This window comes from Taurulus bubalis, assembly GCF_910589615.1.
Source record: "Taurulus bubalis genome assembly, chromosome: 3".
In the NCBI taxonomy this organism is placed as follows: Eukaryota; Metazoa; Chordata; class Actinopteri; order Perciformes; family Cottidae; genus Taurulus; species Taurulus bubalis.
Genome location: NC_136591.1, coordinates 40,991,350 through 41,015,738, shown reverse-complemented (window position 1 = coordinate 41,015,738; position 24,389 = coordinate 40,991,350). Strand labels below are relative to the sequence as shown.

The following is a 24,389-nucleotide window of genomic DNA, read 5'->3' as shown; positions in this document are numbered from 1 at the left end:
TGCTCCCCGAACACAATAGAGTTTGATCCGTCCCCGACTCTTTGGTTGTGATGGACAGGATCGATTTCTACCGGTGGAATTCGTCTCATTTATTAATTATTTGCGTCGGTATGTTTTGAAATTCTGATTGTGACATCATTATTAAATAACCCACAATATGATCGTGGTTTCTCTTCAACACTGGAATTATTTTTTAGGCTCAACGTTTCAGGTTAAACTTAAACTACATAACTCAAAGCGACAGTAAGGAAGGATCAGCCTCAGGCGACTGAACGGACGGCACATCACTCATCGCTAATAGTAAGGGACGGCCTTCCTTTTGGCCGCCCTAAACAACCATCGGGTCACTCGAGGGTCCGGAAGAGAAGAAACGACAATCAGGAAACTTGGGGATGTACTGTGCGATCTTAGATCTTTTTCTATAGACGAAGAGTGAACAGCAACAAACACCCAACAGACTTCCTAATATTATCATTCCCAGAACACAGTAGAGTCCGTACCGTCCCTGACTCTCTAGTTGTGATGCCCTTCCTCTCTGGGAAGGATCTCCTCCTCCACTTGTTGTGCTTGGTGTCTCAGGTTTGGTCCGATCCCTCGCTGCTGTAAAGAGAACAAACAAGTCATTCATGAGAAGAAAAAACATCTCACTAAACAAGAAAAACTAAAAGTCCACAACAGATTCAACTGCAACATGTTTCACAGATCCTGTAAGAAGGAAGTGGAACAAGTCCACAGTGATCACATCATTTGTTCTCCAGGGAATCTGATGAGAAACGTCTACTGAATCAACTCACCTGAGACATTGAGCTGAAACTTCCAAGGTTTTTCACTGTTCACTGTACACACGTAAACCCCTGAGTCATCAGTCCTGAGTCTGAAAATCAGGAGTCTGAGTCGTCTTTCTCTCAGGGCGTCTTTGTCCACCTGGACTCGTTTTTCAAACCGTTTATTTTGATGCCCTGAGACCTCAACGCCTTGTTGAAGATCGAACATGACCAAGTGCGTTTCATAATGAAACATCTCACACAAGACATTAATGGAGTTGAGGGAACTGTTTGTTCTGTTGGAGAACCTCCAATCTATCGTGACGTTGAGGTTCTCCTCTGCCTGGTAGGATCTCTGTGTCCCTTTCACCACAGGGGATCCTGTTGAGGAGACAGAGAGGAGAGGGAGGAGCAGACGAGGTGAACATGAGAGCCTCTAGAGCAGTGTGAACCAACCTTCCTTGCACCACGGACCAGTTTTGTATCAGACAATATTTTCACGGACCGGCCTTCACGGTGTGGCATAATAAATATGACGTAATAAAATGATACGACCGGCATAAAAACAATTATAACGTGCTCTCATGACTTCTTTATTCACAATGAATCAGATAAACTAACAATTAATTATTTGCCTGCATCTGATCAAAGACGTTCTCTTGATGAAATAAAGTTAAGAAGATGTTTTATTTTGAAACATGACCAGATACATCCGTCTTTGCATCTGAGCCGTCTTGACACATGTCAAGAGGCATAAAGGTCCAAGTAACGGAGTAGACCGGCTATAAAGAACACACGTCGGGTGTCTCCCATCACCCCGTCCCATCTCTATTTTTAAGCACGTTATAATTGTTTTTAATAATAATAATAATGCATTTAATTTTTATCGCACTCTTCCTTCAAAGCATCCCAGAGTGCCACACATAGTAAAAAACAAATAAAACCGATTTAAAACATAGATAAAGCAACCCATAAAAATAAAAAAATAAAAAAAGAATGTAATAGCTGCCAATAAATTAACTCAAGGTAAAAAATGCCTTCCTGAATGAAAAGGTTTTTAGGCCAGTCTTAAAAGAGTTCAGTGTCGTAGGAAGCTGAATTTATACTGACACTGAAGCGACGCCTATCTCTGTCAAAAGTGAGCTGCGTTATGGAGGATGTCTGAACCTGGTGTGGAGTGCCAACAAGGAGGGCTTCAGTTTTGCTGCTGTTTAGCTGGATGAAGTTGTTGCTCATCCACACCTTTATCTCCCCAAGACAGGCGGTGACACATGACATGGCTGCAGAGGGGCTTGGGGCAGCTTTGATGTAAAGCTGTGTGTCATCAGCATAACAATGGAAGGACATCCTATGTCTGCTGACGACACGGCCGAGGGGGAGCATGTAGATGATGAAGAGGATTGGTCCGAGCACCGACCCTTGTGGAACACCACAGGAGACTGGGAGCCGTCTGGACTTGCATCCCAGTGAAACATATTCAGTTCTGCCAGAAAGGTAGGACTGGAACCACTGGAATGCAGAGTCTGATAGTCCAATGGTGGTGTGGAGGCGCTCTAGGAGGATGGTGTGATCCATGGTATCAAATGCAGCTGTCAGGTCCAAGAGGATGAGGAGTGAGGGTGATCCTGCATCGACTGACATCAGCAGGTCATTTGTCACCTTTAGCAAAGCTGTTTCAGCGCTGTGGGCTGAACGAAATCCTGACTGGAATTTTTCAAATAAGTTGTTGTTTTTGAGATGGTCTTGAAGTTGAGAAGCAACTACCTTCTCTAACACCTTGGACAGGAAGGCAAGGTTGGAGATAGGCCTGTAGTTGGCTAGAACCTCCGGGTCCAGGGTGGGCTTTTTCAGAAGGGGACGGATGACAGCAACCTTGAGAGCAGGTGGGACACAGCCAGAGCGAAGGGAAAGGTTCACAACTTTGGTGATGAAAGGACTGAGAGTGGGGATATGTGACTTCAGCAGAGCAGTGGGAATGGGGTCCAGGGTACAGGTACAGGATTTCATATTTCTGAGGATTTTCTCAACATGGCTCTCCTGAACCTCAGTGAGATCTAGAGGAGACAGCACACTCGCAGACAAGGTGTTGGTGTCAGAGGGAAGCAGAGATGGAGAGCTGGACATCGTAGAGCGGATGTTGTTGACCTTTGTTCTGAAGAAGTCAATGAAGCTGTTGCATTGCTCCTCTGTAGCCTCAGTTGAAGAGGATTGTTGTGGCTTCAGGAGATGATTTATTGTAGAAAAAAGCTGTTTAGAGTTGCCATGATTTTTATTGATTACGCTGGAATAGAACCGTGAGCGAGCATCCTTAAGGGAGTTGGAGTAGGCCCTTTGATGCCCTTTGATGCTCACGGAAGGCCAGTTTATGGACAGTGAGCCCAGAGTGTCTGCAGCGTCGTTCTAGGGCACGCCCAGCTGTTTTTATTTTCCGCAGCTCATGTGTGAACCAGGGAGCGGAGCGTGAGAAGTTGACCTCATGTGACTTGACAGGGGCATGGAAATCAAAAACACTGCTCAAGGATGTATAATAGTGCTCCACTTATTCATCCATTGATGCAGAGGCTGGGCAGGTGATGAGCTGGAGATCCATGGTCATAGTGTCTGGGTCAATGTTTTTCCAGTTCCGAAAAGACATTTGACGCTTAGGACTAATGGTAGGTAGCATGAAAGTCATGGCCACTGAGACCACATTGTGGTCGGACACACCTAGATCCTAAACCTGTAGGTTACTGATGGAAGCAGAGTCAGTGATAACCAGATCCAGAGTGGCCCCTTGGTGTGCGTAGGAACCTCAACATGCTGCTGCAGGCCAAGACCCTCAAGCACACCCAGGAAATCTGCTGCAAACTGGCAGGAGGGGTTGTCGACATGGATATTTAAATCACCAACAATGGCAATATTAGTTGACATAGTGCAGAGTGAGGTGATGAGATCACTTATCTCAGGTAGAAAAGATGGGTTTGGTTTTGGAGGACGGTATATGAGAAGCACTGTCATGGAGCAAGGAGATTTGCATTTGAAGGCAATGCATTCCATAGGAGAAAGATCAGGCATTGGCAGAGGGGACAGTTTTAGTTCAGCCCGGTGCATGATGGCTAGTCCACCACCACGACCAGAGCTGCGGGCTTTTTATGCCGGTCGTATCATTTTATTACATCATGTTTATTATGCCACACCGTGAAGGCCGGTCCGTGAAAATATTGTCTGATACAAACAACCCAAGTAATTCATACATACAAAGAAAACCAAACAAATGCGTTCAGAAATGTAAGTTGTGTAATAAAATGGAATGACACAGGGAAAAAGTTGACTGAAATGTATTTAATACTTGATACCAAAGTCTTTGTTGGTTCAAGACGCCTCCAGTATGAGAAACTAGTCTCATGCATTGCTCAGCTGTGATTTTGGCTCATTATTCCACACAAACAGTCTTCAAATCTTGAAGCTTACGTTCCCCAATGCATGAGACTAGTTTCTCATACAGGTGACGTCTTGAAGCCGTTGTTACCAACAAAGGAGTATTAAATAAATTATTTTTGTTCAATACTTTTCACATGCCATTCCATTTTATTACACGTAACTTAATTTCTGAACGTATTTGTTTGGTTTTCTTTGTATGCATGGATTACTTGGGTTGTTATGTCATGTCAATAGCACCTTTAGAAATATATTTATGAGAAAAATGGTGATGTGTTCAATACTTATTTTATCCGCTGTATATGTATGTAGTTAAGTTGTGCCATGGTGCTTGGAATGTATTGTCTGAATAAATGGAAAAATGTGTTTCAATGTTTTGTTGTAGTTCACTGATACGTCTTTAGGGTTAACACCCTTAAACTAATGTTAACACGAATACACAATTTAGTGTTAAAAATACACTTTCATGTGTCATAGGACAACACTGTGAGTGTTAGATATTTATCACTATCCAAAGTGTAAATTGAACTCTGAACCCGAGTGGATTATATAAACACTCGCATAGTGTTGATTTTAACCCTTCCGATTTTGCCGTGTACACTTTTCACTTGTTGAATAAATGAAGTGTATCAACGATTATAATATATACTATTCTCTATACTTTTACTTTTAAGAATATTGTGGTGCTAATACTGAACAATATTTTGCATGCAGAACTTTACACTGTATTGTTACTTTCACTTAAAGGTCCAGTTTGTTCTGGCCCAGCCCACAGCCAGTTGTTGAAAGAGTACTAGAGGATATTAGAGAATAGCAGAGCCAGTGTGTGTGTAGTGGGAAGGGAGTGCAGAAGCAAGAGGGTGGGTGAGTTGGCAACAGAGCAGAAGAGTTAAAAAAAAATGCTGCAGCTCCTGAAGACCAACAGAGGGCAGTTATACGGCCCTGGAGACCAAAACCATGGTGTTCCCTTGTGTTTTCAGACCAGGGTTGAGAAGCCAAAGCAGGTTGATTTTGTTTGTCTGGGTCGATTCCTTTTGTTGGCTCATTTAAAGGTAACAAAATCACAACAATTTGATTTCCCAGTGATTAAACACTAAAGAAAACAGTTATCAACATTCTATTTACTGTCTATTTCCCCGTAAATGCTTCACACTGTTCCTTTGAGTATCTGATCTAAGCACTTCTACCACTGTATGTTAATGTTAGTTAGCTAATGTTATGCAACATGAGGCTTGTCATTTGTTGTTATTTCATCTTTTGTTTCTGTGGATGCCAAAGTGAAGCTGTAAACTAACCAGAGACACAGCAGATCAGAACGAAGAGGAGCTGGATGCTGAGGTTCATCTTCTCCCTGTCAGAGGAAACAGACATCAGACAAAAGCTCACAGAGTTTCTTTCTTCACGAATAAAAAAACAGAAGCCTGGCTTCACATGCTTTCTTTCAAGCTTTTACCAAGAAGACAGTGAATCTTTATCTCGCTGGCAAGCACCGTGGAGGAGGGGTTGACTTTTAATATTGTCTTTCACATCGCAACCGACAGATCCTACTGACTGCTTCTAAAGAAGCTAAACTCCTAATGTCATTGGGCTAGCAAATCACCATCCCAACCGTGCAGACCTGATAGTGACACGAGGCGGCTCACAGCGACATGAGGAGCTAACATGCTACGTGCTAATATGTCATGCTAACATGAGCTGAATCAACAGCAGGGATACAGGAAAGACTAATTCCTCTGCTCTCCTTCCTTCTCCCTTTTCTGGTAAAAAGCCCAAACTACATTCCTCAAATATTATGCCTCAACAAGTCGAATAGTCCTGCTAGCGGCTTCACGCGGCGGCTAACCGGCTTAACCCCTAAACACAACACCTAAAGTACAGCTGGAGCTGTACTTTAGGTGTTGTGTCAGTAGGGGTTGTGTAAGTGAAAGCTTGAGCTTAGCAACTCACCGGATGATTCACCACGTTTAAAGACAGACCGGAAGGAGGAAACTGAATTTATACTGACACTGAAGCGACGCCTATCTCTGACGTAGACGAGACGTGATTTAAAGACAAACGATTGAAAAAAAAAAGATTCATTGGAAAGTGGATAACCCGAGGCAAGCCAGTGCAGCTCGTCTACAGAGTCTAGAAGTGATCAAGTAAACTGTTCTGTTTCCTCGAATAAACTTCGTTCATGTCTCAACTCGCTGCTGGGGATGACGACACATTCCCATCTCTACCGCCTCAGCAAACGGAGCTGCAGCAAGTCTGTGATGACACATTCTTCATATTTCAATGTTCACATCATTTCCAGGAGAGGTGGATCCAAAAAAGATGTTTTTCAGGACCACAGCAGCTTGCCCTGTTAAATAGAGTTTCCTTAAAGAGAACATTAACAACAACTAACAAACAAACAAACAAATATACGAGTCGGCCGTCGTCTCCGCCACTTCAAATTCAGTCCTACAGACAAGCCCTCATTTGTTTTGGAAGTGGACATAGGTTGTCATTACGTCAACCGTTGGTTTGTGAACTGAGGTTTTGAAGCCTCAAGTTTGGCCTTTCAGCCGTCGCCATCTTGTGTTTTTGCAACCAGTGAACGGAAGTGACCATATTTGGACTGCGGCCATGGTGTCGACCTGTCAATCACCTTGTAGCCCCGCCCCTAAAGCGTCCCCTGCTTTATGGTCTGTTTGACTCTAAATGACCATCATTTACTAAATGAACATCATGCTGTATTGAAGAAGACTGTATTTTTAGACCAACACGTCATCGGGGTGCTCATGAACCACAATACTAACATCATTTAAATTAGGTAAGAGGCCATAATTTTCATGCTTAAAAGACAACCCATCATTTACATTCAACTACATCATATCAGCCAATGAGGCAGCGACACATGAGCTGACTAGAAGAGGCCCCATGAACTGTTGCTACTAAATATTTAAAGGCTATTTCACCTTTGAAGAACTCTTTTATTTGCTCTGTTTTCCCTTCAGTGCTGCTGTTTGGGCAGAAAGAACACATGAAGGCAGGGATGGATGTGATTATACTCGTACATTAACTTGTAGAAAGAAGGACTTGAAAGATTTAATCCAAGACTCAAGGCAGTATCCACGGGACCGGAGTGTTGAGAACTATTGGGGTTTCAAGCAGCTGCGAGTAATAATCACAACTTACAGTTGGTTAAAGCTTAGGTCCCGCCTCTGAGCGTGCATGAGCCAATCACAGTCTAGGAAGAGTGAGGAGGCCAATCAGATTTAAGGTCACGTAAGGTTTCTTGTCCTGACCTGAAAAGCAACATCAGCTGGGACAATATGCATAACTATAGTTCAGCCAAAGCTGATCTGAGGCCAGAGAATTCTGAGGGAGACAAATCACTTGAGTATCTACAAACCTTTAAGGACCAAAAGGTCCTGTTTGTGTTTACACTCCCTAACCCACTGGCTTATATGCACAATTAAAATATTGTTACGTTAACAATATTCATCACTGCAGTTTCTCTATAAATGATGACGTCAGTGTGTGCAAACAAAGGTGAAAGCTTTGGACCATTATGTTCCTGATCAATACTCATCAATAAACCCATTTAATGTGGTTTAATGTCAGTTTTGGTGTTTTGATGCTTAAACAGCAACACGAAGTTTCCTTTACTGTTCGTGTGAAACAATGACGCAATGCATCGATTACTTCAATGACTAATTAAGTTGTAAGAGTCGTTTGTGTCGTCATCACACAACTCTAGTTTAAGTTTAAAAGTAAACCGAGTTCTTTCAGTCTGAACACAGAACATCTCCACCTTAAAACCAACAGGCTGTTAGCGTCACCTAGTGGAGAAGAAAGGCAACAACTTGATGACTTCTTTGTACAGTTGATGGGTTTAATACAATCAAACGCTTTCATCAGATTAAACCTGTTTTTAGAATGAGAGTATTATTAATTATGAACTATTAATGAACTTAAAGCTAAACTGTATTTTGTTTTGCGCTTTTAAATGTTAAACAACAAATTGTGGAATGGAGATGCAACCAGTTCTCTTTAAAAACACTTCGAGACAATCTTTTTTTTGTTCTTGATCAAAACCTTTATTGAGGTCAAAAACAATTAGCTGAAGAGCGTTGTACCAGGGTTATTTCTGTAACCACCACCATACATAAATAAATAGCTTCTCAGTGAGAAACCCCCCTAATTGAATTAAATAAATCGTGTATATGTATTTATATTCAGACGTCCAAACCATTTACCGGTCGGAGAAGAAGGACTTGTTAAACAACGTCAGCTGTGATGAAGCTGCTCGTCTTCATCTGAGGGACAAAGTAACCGTTCAGATTCACAACATGAGTTCAGTTTATCCAGGAAACTAAACGAGTTGTAATGGTTGTCAGAGATATGAGAGCTGCTACGAGTTTAAAACTAAACAGTTTGAGGGTTAAATCAATATAACGGTTCATTTAGTAGGAATTACCAAGTGGTGAGCTTTTCTTTGTAAAACACATGTACAAAGAAACAATGACAGTAAAAAATTGCTCGCTGGAACAGACAAAAATTTACTAAAAGATCAAAGTTGAGAGTGTACGAGACATTCATGCTTCACATTGGTGTTTCAATGAAACCCGTAGATAACCTCTGTCACGCTACGACCAGCTGAGGCTGAGCAGCTCATTCACACATCAGGTCCTCACAACCACAACATCAGACGCTCCTTTGGGCCGCTGACCTATGAGACACACGTTTAATCTGTTCGTATATAGAGGGAATCTTTACAGTTTTTTCTGAATGCTTCAACACTAACAGTGATTCTTGAAGCACGACTTCTGAAACCATTAACACTTTTAGCCAATGCATTTACCAAGTGAGCCAAACTGAATGCACCTTCTCTGCTTTACAGTTTATCATTTTATAACACACTTCTAGCAAAACTGTAAACATTGGTCTCTACATTGCTACACTATTTTGCCAATTGCTTTTCCACATTGACACATGTGGAAACACTTTTAGATCATGAGTTCACTTACAAATCAGAGCTTGAGCATTAGAAATAGGCCACAGGTAAACATTTGGTTTGGACAACAATGGAGGCCAATATTGGACAGAGAGCAAGAGGGGTGAGAATTAGAGGAGGACGAGAAGAAGTAAGAGGAGAAGGAGGAGGAGGTGAAGGATAAGAGGACGGGGAAGAGGAGTCAGGAACACAATAACTGATGAGATCAGAGCGACTGTGGATGAAGTCTTTTGGCCAGACCCACAAAGAAGGCGAGATTTTGCCTAATTTTTTCTGCTCTTTTATTTTCTAACACAAATGTTATTGTTTTCTTCTACTGCGCTTTTGTTTGTTGTTTGAGTGTTAGGAACAAAAATTAAACTTTTCTCATTTGTATGCATTTGGATACCTGTGTGTGTGTTTACTACACAGAAAAAGCAAAAGCCACAAGTGTTCTTCATTTATACCATCAGTGCGTAGTTGGTGCTTTGTGTGCTTATTCAAATGATGTTTGTATTGACGCAAAAACAAATGTTTTTCAAAGAGTTTGAAGAGTTTTGCAAGAATTGTTTGCTTTTGCAAGAGATATATAATGTTTTGCTGGTTTGGTGTAAGGTTAGTGTGTAGAGTTCTGCAACAATAGCCTATAGTTTCAAAGATAGTGCCTAAGCAATCAGAACAAACTGTATATCTACTGTTCTACGAGGACAGCAATATAAACCATCACAAACACCCAGCAGAGTTATTACTAGCATCAGAACACAGTAGAGGATGATCCGTCCCCAACTCTCTAGTTGTGATGCCCTTCCTCTCTGGGAAGGATCTCCTCCTCCACTTGTTGTGCTTGGTGTCTCAGGTTTGGTCCGATCCCTCGCTGCTGTAAAGAGAACAAACAAGTCATTCACTAAAGAACAACTAAAAGTCCACAACAGACTCAACTGAACCACGTTTCACGGATCCTGTAAGAAGGGAATATAACGACTGAAGTCCAGTGATCACATTATTTGTTCTCCAGGAAATCTGATGAAACGATCCTGATGCCAAACTTCTCACCTGTGACTTTGAGGTGACATTCCTTAGAACCGAAATCATCACCGGCGTTCACTCTACACAGGTAAGCACCCGAGTCATCAGTCCTGAGTCTGGACACCTGGAGTCTGAGTCGTCCTCTTCTCAGGGCGTCTTTGTCCACCTGGACTCGTCCTGCAAAGCGTTCATCCTGAGACTCTGAGACCTCGACGACTTCACGAAGATGAAACAGGACCAAGGGTCTTAGAACTGTTAACAGTTTACAGACGACGTAAATGGAGCTGAGGGAACCATCTGTTCTGATGGGGAACCTCCATTCCAGAGTGACGTCGTGGTTCTCCTCTGCCTGGTAGGATCTCTGTGTCACATTCACTACAAAGGATCCTGTTGAGGAGACAGAGAGGAGAGGGAGGAGCAGACCAGCTGATGGGAAGAAGAACGAGAGTTTCCTCTCTGACGTTGTAGAGTGGAGGTCCTACTGCTGGTGAGGATGAACGTGTGTCCAGTCTGGAGAACAAAGTGAAGCTGTAAACTAACCAGAGACACAGGAAGTCAGTGTAAAGAGAACCGCAGGAAGCAGCAGAGCAAATGAAACAAGACCTGAACATGAATGCTGAAGCGTTTATTACTGCAGTAAATGTAAGAGCTTGTGTTTGCAGGTTGTCATGAAGCAGACTGGTCCTCCTGCAGCTCAGCTGTCCATGTCCACACCGATTGAAAACATGAAAGCAAACATCCGCTGTTGATGATCACTTTTTCTTCGCGCACACAAAGGTCTTCTTCTCTGAGCAGCGGTGATCGTTCCACATTCCCCAGCCTGGAAGAAAGAAAACAGATTATATATTTACATTTATGCTTGTGAGCAGACAGATAATGGACCTCATGAAGGAACATGTATGTGTTAAAGTGATCGTTTCAACTGGATGAAAGTCACATGATCAGGAGTCGGTGCACGATAAGTGATCCGTGTCATCAATGCCCCAAAATTACTTTATAAGAACAAATGTTTTAAGTAATTTATTCATGATTTGTCTTCTATGACATGACCACACTTAATAAACAGTTTTTGGGCTACTTTCCTTCACAATAATGTCCCAATAGTGTTAAAAAAAAAAAAAAAAAAAAAAAGTAGAATTCCACATCATGAAAATCAGCAAACACATAACACATTTTGTTTAAATATTTTGACAACTTCTCTTAAATCTCTCAGTGTTATTTAAGAACTGATCCGTTTGTGTGTCTTGTTTAAAGACAGTTTTTCATATTAAAAAGTTACTTTTATGTAATCATGTTCCCTTACCCAGAGCATTTTCCTCCACGCAGCCCTCTCGTCCTCCATCATTGTCTGGTTGGTTAGGAGCCCAATTAGTGAACTTGAATTCGGTTCCATCCGTGAACTTGAACCCATCCTGAAGAACAGAAGGTGAGGATCAGTGATGACATGAGACACATTCTGCTCCATGTATCGTCCATCAGGGTCTTTGAGTTCACTGACCAATCTGTCTGATCTCTGACCACAATGAGGCGTTCAATGCTTACCCCGGATCTTTGGGCTCCAATCCAAAAAGGTCGGGGAGAGTCAAGTTGAATATGCAATCTCACACATTTCTCGTTGTAGTGTCACGGGCTGTCGCTAGGACAGGCTAGCCTGACAGGCTAGCCTGTCCTAGCGACAGGCTAGCCTGGGGCAGTGCTAAAGGAGAGCTGGACACAGGCACGTCAGAGGGTGTTTAACAAAAAGTAAAGGTTTATTTTCCCATCCCACCAGCAAGGTATTGTCCAAACAACAAAGTATCAAGAAAAAAGGTCCAGTTCGAAAACATAACACATCCCGGAGGAGACAATGGGTAATCAACAAAACAAAACTCAACACTGGTGAATCCAGGCTACGAGGTCCTCTCCTTTGTCGTCCTCTTCCCGGGGCTTGTGGGTTCACCTTCCGCCTGTCCGTTCTCCTTCCCAGGTGCTCTCTCTTAAGTCCTCCAGCCCTGCCTCAACCAGGTGCCTTAAGCAGCTGCAGCTGGGTGAGCGGTGAGGCAGGCTGGGAGATGTAGTTCTTGCCCTAGCGGCCATTTTGTAGCGCCCATCCACTACCTGTCCCCTTGTGATGCCACAGCGTGTTCATCTCATCTTCATTGATTGTATTGATTCACTATCCAAAGACTGGCAGTGAGCCTGAAACCAACAGAAATGTGAAAGAGTGTTAGTCTTCACCAGAACTTTATCAGAACATATAAGACATGAAAAGGATGAATTCATCTTCTTTTCCCTGCATCCTGTGTGTGTGTGTGTGTGTGTTTTATCACCTCTGCATCCTTGAACGTTTTTTCATCCCTCATCCATTTCACACAGCGAGTCCCATCAAAGCTGATCCATAGATTTTTATAATCACAGTACTTAGCAACATGCACTGAACATAATTTCCAACGCTCATCTGTGAAAACACAAGTGCTTTAATGACCAAGTTTCTTGGGTTTTAGTTTGATAATATTGTGCTGATGGTCGTGTACTTACCGGGGCTTATTGCTGTCACAGTGTTGATGATGCCCACCAACAGCAGGACAGCAGTGACCACAGATGGACGCATGACTCAGACCTCGATAACTCTTAGTGCTCCTCAGCTGGAATACGACCTGGACATGCGACAGTTTGAATGTAGAAAAGAATGAACGCTTAATGTGGATTTTATTACTGTAGTTCACCTCTAAAATGAAGATATTTTTTTGGAAAATATGCTTATTTGCTTTCTCTCCGAGAGTGAGATAAGAAGATTGATACTACTCAGTGGGGTTGTTTTAGGTGTGTTCACTATGTTTAGACTATTTTCTGGTCTCTGCTCATGATGACAACAAGACTTAAGGAAATGGTCATAACTGTCATATAACCACAAAACGTTGTTTTCCCACCTCATTTTTTTAGGAATAAACAAACAAGATATAACGTGTTGATTGGTTGTTAGTTTGACATAGATAATAACAGTAAAATAAAAGCGTTCAAACGCTTGAGAAATGTGTCTCAATGCTATTTTGGTTTGTATCTTAACTGAAGCAGCATTATTTCTCTTTGTCTCTTGAGGACTTTATCTCCAGAAAGGCTGATAAAGTATGTGGAGGCCCTCAGGGATCAATTCTTGGACCTCTGTTGTTCAGTCTCTGGATGCTTCCACGAGAAAGGCTCTACTCATGCAGCGTTCGTATTTATACCAACACAAATGTTGGCGTCCTACAATATTTGCATGTAATCCATCTAATCAAGAAAGAGGAAGTATAAAGACTGCAAGAACTCAAACATGGTGGAAAGAATGGGATGTGTATGGGTCAAATTAAAAATAATATTTCACCCAGGAGCCTGTTTTCTGAGCCCCGTGTGAAACGAGAAGTCAATGTTGATTTATTTTTCACGTAATTTAATTAGTTAAGTATTGGCACTTCTGTAGTTATTTTAGCTCAAAACACATTTCCTGTCAAGATGAAAGTTTATTTTCAACAGACTGTTGACTGCATTTAATGAGCGGAAATTGACACATGTTGCTGGACTTTGTCGGAAAACCCCAATACATGTGAGTACAATTTCATAAGATATCATACGAACCGTTGTATGAGATTGCGTTAAACTAAGAAATATTATTCAGAAGGAGCAGCATCAAACACTATGCATGTTACTGTAACGGTAACCTTTTATAGTAACTAAATGCTATTAAGCGTTAGTAAAGCATGAGTAAACACTTCATTCATAATCTATAAAGCATTGTTCCAACATGAACACTCTTTAGAAACTCATTAGTATGTAATTCATAAACACAGTTTACCAGCTATCACCTGGATTGGTCTCCTCATAACTGATGTGGTGCGTGCTGTCTGGACCTCTAGTTAGTGATGAGCTTGCTAGATATCTAGTCACAGCTAGCTAGCTATGACTAGATAGCCATTATCAATACTGTGTAAGTGCCAGCAAACTATGAAACATACTCACACAAAATACTTAACTCATACTTAACTAACGACATGAATTAATCATGAATTTTAGTATAAAAACAAGTTTATAAAGTACATGTTAACCATTAGTGCATCATATATAAGCCCTTAGTAATTGGTTTGTAAAATACATTACTTCATTTACAAATGGGGAATCCATCATTTATAAAGTATAAAAACCCAATCATGAATCAGAATATTCAAGCTGATCAATCAAGAATAAAACATTTATAACTGTGTTTATGAATTGCATACTAATGAGTGTTCATGTTGGAACAATGCTTTATGAATGATGAATTAAGTGTTTACTCATACTTTACTAATTCTAAATAGTGTGGAATTATGATAGTGTTACCACTGTAACTCTATATGTATTATATATATATATATATATATATATATAATATATATAATATATATATGTATATATATAATACATATATATATATATATATATATATATATATATATATACATATATATATAATATATATATATATGTATATATCTTTGTCTCCTAAAAACCCTGTCCTTGTGAAAAGACTAGTTTGACATTCTGAGAGTTAGATGTGCAGCTACTGCCAGCAGTAGACTGGACACATTTAGTCATTAACCTCTGTTTAAGTATAAAAGGTTAACACAATTCTGCCTACATGCATCTCAAAGCTCACTGATTAACATGTTATGGTATTCTTTAGCACAAAATCCCTTAAAACAGGGAGAGGATCCACTTGTCAAGCACCTGTCAGATTGCTGTCCTGATATCCTAAAACAAAGAGAAAGAAGCTCACCACAGATGTGTTCTGGTTTCTGCTGCTCGTCTGTCTGACTGTCAGGTGGATCTTCTTCTCTCTTATACTCAACTCTCATGCCCTGTGTATGTTCTGCCAATGTGCCCAAATGGATCATTACCATGTGATTATCAGAACAAACAGTAATAAAGTATTCCCATGTCTCTGAGAGACAGACTCTTGTTTAAGGCGTGAGAACAACATTCAGCTGAAACTCTCTTCAGCTGAGTTGAGGTTCTGTTGTATCCCCAGTGACTGATGTCAAAATATCCAAACTGTCACTTTCAGTGTGTTTTCAGCAACAACATTCTCTGATTACACTGGCAGCATAAAATAAATAAGTAATGTAAATGCGTTTGTTTAGTTTCTTTGCTTGTTTGCTTATTTATTTCAGACCTAATTCAGTCTAAACTCAGCTCAGCCCAGTTTGGGTCTTTTCCAACTCCCTGACCCAGAAGTGACCCTTTTTAGTTTTAATACCGTCCCTAACAGAGTCTCTCTCTCTGTTAAGACGATGAAGTCTGTAACGAGTTCACTTCAGGTGAGTTACTTTGCCTCTGGCCTGGAAACTGTTAAAATGTTTAATGACCATTTAAATTCTCTCCCTTAATATATTAGGACATTCAGAGCTAGAAGGCAGTTCATGATGATGAGAACCACCAAAGATAGTTTGCTTTGGGCACACTAAATATGTATAGTTGAAGTGTGTGTGTGTGTGTGTGTGTGTGTGTGTGTGTGTGTGTGTGTGTGTGTGTGTGTGTGTGTGTGTGTGTGTGTGTGTGTTATGCCGTGTTCACACCGGACGCGACACGAATTTGCGGCGCGACCAGTTTACATGTAAAGTCAATCCACAGACGCGCTGCGGCGCGAATTGGCGAATTTGCGGCGAGATAGACGCGTTGGAGGCGGCGCGAACAGAACGTTTGACCTGGGGCGAACGAAGCGAAGGACGCGGCGCGAATTCGCGTGAGTTGAATTCTCCCAACTCCGGCGGAGAAATCGCGTGACGCAAAGTTGCGGCAGCCAATCAGCGTTGAGAATCAGCGTTGAGAAGCTCCGCCCGTCACCACCGCCGTCTCCCCGTTTCTGAATGAACCTGCTGCTGCTGCGCCTGAACCAGCGCTGACAGCGGCTTCATTGAGACGCTGTTGTGGGACTACAGATAATATTATGAACCCAGACACCATGGAGTTTGATGTTCCGACATATGTGGAGTTTACACAAAAAGTACAAAGCAGAACTGGTGGTTATTTCCATGGTGGATGGCATAATCGGTATCGTTTTACGGAGATACGCGAGACGCAGTTCCTGGAGGAGTCGGTGAAATTCACCGAGCTGTGTGCGGCTACGGATGATGTTATGAACCCAAACACGAGGGCGTTTCATGTTCCGACATGTTTGGGACTTCCACAACAAGTATAAAGCAGAACTAGTGGTTATTTATTCCATGGTCGATAGCGGAAATGAAAGCTTCGTCGCTTGTCTCTCACAGAGGCAACAGAGCTAAGCCACGCCCCTTTGGTCGCGCCGCGAATTCGCGTTTGGTGTGAACGCCCTCTTTCTACTCGCGCGAGTAAACTTCCGCGGTGGACGCGGCGCCGCAAATTCGCGTCGCGTCCGGTGTGAACACGGCATTAGGATCCATCTACGAATGGCACATTCTGAATCAGCATACTTTGATCATGTTGCCCAAGGAAAAGCTGTGGCAACACAAGTGCTTTAACCCTTGTGTGGTGTTCGGGTCTGTGGGACCCGTTTTCATTTTTAGTGAAGTAGTCATTATTTTTTCAAACTCAGACTCATTGGCCTTGGTTCATTTTCTGTGAAGAACAAATATCAAAACACTCCACTACACATTTATATTACACACAGGATGTTCGGGTCACGGGACTCATAAGAGTGTGGACATTGTAGGTCCTGTGTACCTCCACTCTGTCCTGCTGACTGGGCCGGCTGTGAGAGAGAGAGAGTGTGTGTGTGTGTGTGTGTGTGTGTGTGTGTGTGTGTGTGTGTGTGTGTGTGTGTGTGTGTGTGTGTGTGTGTGTCCAAAGGATTCTCTGCTCAGAGGGCCTTGAGGATCACATTTATGAAAATTCAGAGTCTGACAGTGACTTTGAAGAAGAGCACCAGGACCAACCCGTCAGCAGCTAGCAAGTGAAGAAATATGCATGTAAAAAAATAGTTAAATTGAATGTTCTTCTTGCATAAAGGTCTGGCTGCCTGTGATGCCACTTCCTCGTATGCTTCGAATTTACAAGTCTACACTGGGAAGCCTGATGGAGGAGCCACTCAGAAAAATCAAGGAATGAATATTTAAAAAAAACTAAAAAACAAATAACACATTCATTCATAAATGTGATCTAACAAAGGTAAAGGGCAAATATTAACCATAAATGCTGTTTATATTGCTTATAATTGGGATGAAGTAAACATCTGTTGAGTATTTTAACGTAAAATTGTTTGGTTGTGCCAAAAATGCAGCGGGTCCACCAGACTCATGAACACTGCTCCAGTCGGGCCAGAGACGACATGAACCAACGGAGCATTCAAACGTTAATTTAGAGACTTTAGTCTGTTGAATACTATTTTCCATCCACACCCTTCAACTTTAAATATTTAGTGTGCCCAAAGCAAACTATCTTTGGTGGTTCTCATCATCATCAACTGCCTTCTAGCTCTGAATGTCCTAATATATTAAGGGAGAGAATTCAAATGTTCTTCAAATATTTGAACTGTTTCTAGGCCAGAGGTGATGTCACTCACCTGAAGTGAACTCGTTACAGACTTCATCGTCTTGACAGAGAGAGAGACTCTGTTAGGGACGGTATTAAAACTAAAAAGGGTCACTTCTGGGTAGGGCTGCAACTATTGATTATTTTAAATATCGATTAATCAGTTGATTATCAGACCTACGCGTCTGTGCATTGACTTTGCATGTAATCTGGTCGTTGTTGGCTAAACCCAACGACGTGATTTGCTTCATTCTACTTTGAGTAAAAAAACAACCTGCAGCCAGAACCACCGGTGAGCCGGTTTAACGTTAACGAGTGAACTGAACCAGACCGGGGCGTTACGGCACGTTTCATCACGTTATGTTTTTTTAAACGCAAGACTGAACTGTAACGGAGCATAACGTAACTTTAACGACAATACACAACACAAACACGTTAGCTAACGTGATAGCAAGCTGACTAGCTTCCATCAAAAACACGTTGGAGGGAAATGGAGCCGCTGTAGACATTGTTCCGCCCCGTGGTGGCTCGGAGTGGGACGCAATATACAAACAGCAGATTTAGTGAGGGTACGGTCACGCCAAAACCGGGACCCGTAAATGGTGAGGTTTTCAGGGTCACACACAGCAGCTACCTTGGCTGATGCTACAAGGAGCATCATGGCAGAGTGGGACGGGGTTAGTTAGTTAGGGGTCAGGCACATTTATTGTCTTGCACATGTACTGAACCTTGTTGTGAAAAAGTCTTTAGCACAAACCCCCGAGTTAGAGGAGATCCGGGCCTTCAAAATTGTGGGTTGTTTTAAGTCGAGCACAAGTGCAAAAGAAAAGCTCTGTGCCATGCAGTCAAGTATGAGGATAAGTGGACTCAAGCCAGTTCAAGAAGTAGAAACTAGATGGAACAGCACAGCTGGAAAGACTTCAAGAGCCTAGAGCGCCTCTGGGTGCAGCTCTGGCCTCACTCAGCACAGACATACGGCCTTTCAGTGCTGAGGAGTATGAGGCAACCCGGCAGTCTAGCTGTTCTTCGTCCTTTCAGTCACGCAACTGTGGAGCTTTCTGAGGAGAAAAGGGTGGCAGGGTCGAAAGCAATTGCCCTAGTTACAATGTTAAAAGATTGTATTGCTGGACAGTGTGGAGCCTCAAGTCAACACCAGGACTACAACCTCTGGGCCTCGCTGGACAGTTGTGGAAGTGCAAAGGTCATGTGTTGTGTAGATTGACTATGTACTAAAATACTGGATGACAAGAGCGGCAAATTATCCCCACCTTTTGAAATTGGCATCCAGATATCTTGGCATACCTGCGTCATCTGTCCCATGTAAAAGAATGGGGAAATTGACAGCCAGAAAGGGAGCCGCCTGAAGCCCAGCACAGTGGAGAAAATATTATTTCTAGTAAAAAATCTGTGAAAAATACAATGTTGCACAAATCACTGCCACATTCACCATGCATTATTAACCAGCATTTAGTTTTATTGCAATGTAAAACATCGATGATGGTTGTATACAACATCTAATCCGTGAATGAACACAAAGTTTTAATTGACTTTTACTGCAGAAATGTGACATTGAAACATTGAGGTGTTCTGGTGCTTCGGTCACACTGATAAAGGCTGCTTTGACTCCAGTCGGCCACCAGATGTCGCTGTTCTTCAAAGCGAAGCCCCGAAGCTTCGCATCCTTTTCGGTACAAATAGGAAGTGTTTTATAACTCAAGAGTCCAGAAGAACTTTCAAAAGACTCAAACGACTTACAGCACAAACAATATGCTAATTTTTCAGTATTTACATTCAGTCATTCATAATGTATATTAGTGGGATTCATGTGGATATTAATGGATATAGAGAACAGTTTTCTTTCACTTCATTTATTTACAAATAGTGAAAAATAAATGTACAAAACTCTCCATAAACAAATATATTTCACATTCCCAAAAGCAGCCGGATAAATTCTCCACCCGTGGTCAAACCCAGTCCTCACAACTCAAAGTTAATCTTGTGAACAAAATGTGCAACTCGACTCCAACGACTCGTTGCACTGTGCACGTTCACTTCAGAGGGAAACTCTGAATTAATAAATGTTACTCGTTATGCAACGTTCAGACTTTACTCACAATTCAAATCTGGAAAGCATTCTTCAATAAACCATTCAGCATCAGATCAGAATTGAAAGCTCCCCGAGAACAGATGTGAAGAACATTCAAGTACTGAGCTGATAACTCCTCTTTCCTTCTTCAGCTGAAGCAACATTTGAATGCAGGAGTTTTACTGTGTGGTATTAATACTTTTACAACTAATAGTCAATAGTTTGACATCACAAGAAAGTTCAGAGTGCTGCTACTATAAGCTTATAATACGTTTGAATGCTTTTTCATGATACAGTAACTGTTCCGCTTCACAGCATGAGGCCAGTTCAGTTTGTACGTGGTTGTGATGGTTGTCAGAGACGGGAGATCTGCTACGACTTTAAAACCAGAGCGTCTGCTGGTTCGGACCGAACGGTTCATTTAGGCGTCAACAAGCGGTGAGCTTTTCATTTAAAGTACTTCACACGGAAGGATTTTGACTCGCTGAAAGGGGCATAACAACAACCAGACCTCAAATATAAAATAAATAAACAGTGCAATAATAGTATAATATAAAAGTCAGATCATTTTCTCAAATTCACGTTTTTCCAGGCACTTGCACAATCTCAGCTCTCTGTATAATGAGGCACCATTGTCATAAGGCACAAGTGTAAAGAGATAATATGGCCCTCAAATTCTTCACATCTCTTGTGAAAACATAGCTTTACTCATGTGGTATATCGGCTTTGGTGATGGACATTGGCTGACCAAAGCTCTTAGGTTCACAAAAGCAGTGGAATATATGAATACAATGGTAGATACATGTAAATAAATATCTAACACCACATTTTTTATTATTAATGTTTTTTTGAGTAGAAGTGTTGTCCGTCACACCTTTCACCAAAATGAGAGAGGGACTGAGATAACATGGGACTGACTTCATACTAGCTTTTTTTGGTTTTCAAACAATATATATATATATATATATATATAAAAAATATAATATATTTCAAGTAAGGAGAGAGGACACGAGGAAGTATGTTTTAAGAGACATGAGACGTCCTTTTCTCTGTAGTCTGTTAAACAAACTGCATTGAGTATTCATACACAGCGTGTGGTATTCATACACAGCGTGTGGTATTCATACACAGCGTGTGGTATTCGTTCACGCACAGGATCGATTTCTACCGGTGGAATTCGTCTCATTTATTAATTATTTGCGTCGGTATGTTTTGAAATTCTGATTGTGACATCATTATTAAATAACCCACAATATGATCGTGGTTTCTCTTCAACACTGGAATTATTTTTTAGGCTCAACGTTTCAGGTTAAACTTAAACTACATAACTCAAAGCGACAGTAAGGAAGGATCAGCCTCAGGCGACTGAACGGACGACACATCCCTCATCGCAAATAGTAAGGGACGGCCTTCCTTTTGGCCGCCCTAAACAACCATCGGGTCACTCGAGGGTCCGGAAGAGAAGAAACGACAATCAGGAAACTTGGGGATGTACTGTGCGATCTTAGATCTTTTTCTATAGACGAAGAGTGAACAGCAACAAACACCCAGCAGAGTTATTACTAGCATCAGAACACAGTAGAGGATGATCCGTCCCCAACTCTCTAGTTGTGATGCCCTTCCTCTCTGGGAAGGATCTCCTCCTCCACTTGTTGTGCTTGGTGTCTCAGGTTTGGTCCGATCCCTCGCTGCTGTAAAGAAAACAAACAAGTCATTCACTAAAGAACAACCAAAAGTCCACAACAGATTCAACTGATCCACAGATCCTGTAAGAAGGAAGTGGAACGACTGAAGAAGTCCACAGTGATCCTGATGAGGAACTTCTACTGAATCAACTCACCTGAGACTTTGAGGTTAAATTCCTTAGAAGAACCGGCATCATAACCTGTGTTCACTTTGCAATAGTAAACACCCGAGTCATCAGTCCTGAGTCTGGACATCTGGAGTCTGAGTCGTCCTTCTCTGAGGGCGTCTTTGTCCACCTGGACTCGTCCTGCAAAGCGTTCATCCTGAGACTCTGAGACCTCGGTGCCTTGGTGCATATCAAACAGGTTCAAGAGACTGAGACCGAGTGACAGTTCACAGAAGATAGAAGTGGAGTTGAGGGAACCGTTTGTTCTGTTGGAGAACCTCCAATCTATCGTGACGTTGAGGTTCTCCTCTGCCTGGTAGGGTCTCTGTGTCCCTTTCACCACAGGGGATCCTGTTGAGGAGACAGAGAGGAGAGGGAGGAGCAGACGAGGTGAACACGAGAGCCTCCAGACTCCACCTGGAGATGTCTACTGGTCGTGTGCTTTAAAGACAGAGGAATGAAACAGGTGCATGATGGGAAGAAGAACTAGAGTGTTTCTTCACTGTAACGCCCGGTCTAGGGGAAGCCTGAGCGCAGCATAACGATGGTCTCCCTTTCTCAAATAAGGACCAGGGCTGCGGTGACACAGTCCACAACATGTATTCATTAAGATGGTGGTAGCCATCAGCGTCAGGGTGAGCCTGGCCCAAAACAATCTTTACAAAGATATCTTAGCTACCTCCCTAACCGTAAAACAGGAGAACACAAGTAGAACGGACTGCTTAACGTAATACCACTAAGTAGAGTGGAGGTCCTACTGCTGGTGAGGATGAACGTGTGTCCAGTCTGTGGAGAACAAAGTGAAGCTGTAAACTAACCAGAGACACAGGAAGTCAGTGTGAAGAGCAGCAGGAAGCAGCAGAGCATCTTCTCCCTGTGAGGAGACAGAGGACAGAGTCATCAACACGGCACACTTCAGCAGAGACACCTGCAGGCCGTCTTCAGTCGCTGCAACACTTCTTCTTCTGTGGTTCTGCAGACAACATGGCTGACCTGAGGACTGGACCCCAAGGCTGCAGTCGAATAGTCAAGTAATGACCTCCTAGCGTCTAACCATAACCACTTCTCCTTGACCGCTGTGGAAAACGTCACAGGGTCAAGGAAAGATGGGAAGGAGAACAATGTTCTGACTACAAAAAAGATCATCTTAAATACTTTGTCCGTCTTCTCAGTGTTGCTTCATGCAGACGATTTAAACAACCTGGTCCAACAGGTGTAGCAGGCCATAGAATACCCCCAGTCCGGACTATACCCGGGGTTAAAGGGGCCTAGGCTAGATTATACCCCGGGTATATTATGGCCTAGACTAGATTATGGGCCCATAATATACCCCTCAGGCCACATTACACCCCATGATATCAGTAGTGTTGAGCGATGTACACGAGAATTACTTCATTTTTCAACATTGTATTGGGGGTTCAGCTTGGTCAGGTAAATTAAGTGAGAAAGCCAACTGACTTAAATCTTAAAACATAGACTTTTATTACTTTATGACTTCCACAAAGATCAAAGATCACTACGTCCTGAAACTTCAACTTCTAAGACTAGCAGGTCCTCGCTACAATATGAATGTTCAAAGTTAAACACTGATACCAACATCAAAACACACACACAACGATTACTGCCACACTTCTCAGTAGTGTTGCACATTAAATGAAGCTACCGTCACTGGAAGCGTTGCACTGATCCACAGAGCAATGCACAAGTTGAGCTATATTTCTGTGAGCTGCTTTCATGTATGAAAGAGTGGTCATGCTCTGATGGGTAGTAATAGTAGTAGTAATAATAATAATAATAATAATAATAATAATGATACTACTTTAATAGTCAACTGTAAACTGACCAAACTGTTGTAAAGTGATCAAACTGCTGTAAAGTGATCAAACTGCTGTAAAGTGATCAAACTGATCAAACTGCTGTAAAGTGATCAAACTGCTGTAAACTGACCAAACTGCTGTAAACTGACCAAACTGCTGTAAACTGACCAAACTGCTGTGAACTGATAAATAGAGATAAATTGTACCTTTTGCACGGCTCAACCTGAAACTGTACCTCGTCCTTTTTTGCGTTGTCAGTTATGGAAAATGTCTCAAAAGGTATTTACACAGATTTTGCATTATCATGTTATATTTGGATTCTTTAGCTATGACAGGACATTTTTCTTACAGAGATTAAAATGCATTTAAAATCTCTTAAATGCCGTTCCACGAGAACAATGCATTACCTGTGAAATATGTTCTTTGTCTATTTGTATTCTCTGCTGTTGCCCCCTGGCTTGTTACGTTTTAATCTATTTAAATGTATTCGTTTCCATTTCCTATTGACAATTCATGAAATTGTACATGTGTGCAATTAATAAAACATTTTTGACTAAATAAAACAAAAAATCCGTTCTGCGCATGCGCATGATGAAAAGACGCCCGGGGCTTTGATTGAGAGAGGACCCGGAAACGAGCGACTCAGACCCGGCCGCTCACGTACTCGTTACCGTGGTCCGAAGAGAGGCCTCACGGGTAGACAAAAATAATAATAAATAAATATATATTTATAATAAATAACACACATAAATACACCACACGTGGTCTTCAAACTACACGTAAACACGAATAAAGTTATAAACCGCAGGTTGGTGGAGGACACACCTGTTAGTCATCCCGTCGCATTATGACTGTCCGTAGAGATCAATAACTCACGGATCAATAACTCACGGATCAATAACTCACGGATCAATACGTTCCGGAGAGAATAGCGTCTTTAAAGCACTTCCGGTATGGAGAAAGT

The 24,389-nt window shown here is 41.9% G+C and overlaps 1 long non-coding RNA gene across 1 annotated transcript; it reads right to left on the bottom strand.

Annotated features, from left to right (window-relative positions):
- Positions 1–11,904: 11,904 nt before the first annotated feature.
- Positions 11,905–14,961, bottom strand: LOC306734096. Its single transcript, XR_013770962.1, has 4 exons — positions 14,939–14,961; positions 12,688–12,806; positions 12,480–12,607; positions 11,905–12,348 (listed from the first exon to the last, which is right to left on the bottom strand). It is a non-coding gene; the product is annotated as an uncharacterized lncRNA (long non-coding RNA).
- Positions 14,962–24,389: the final 9,428 nt, after the last annotated feature.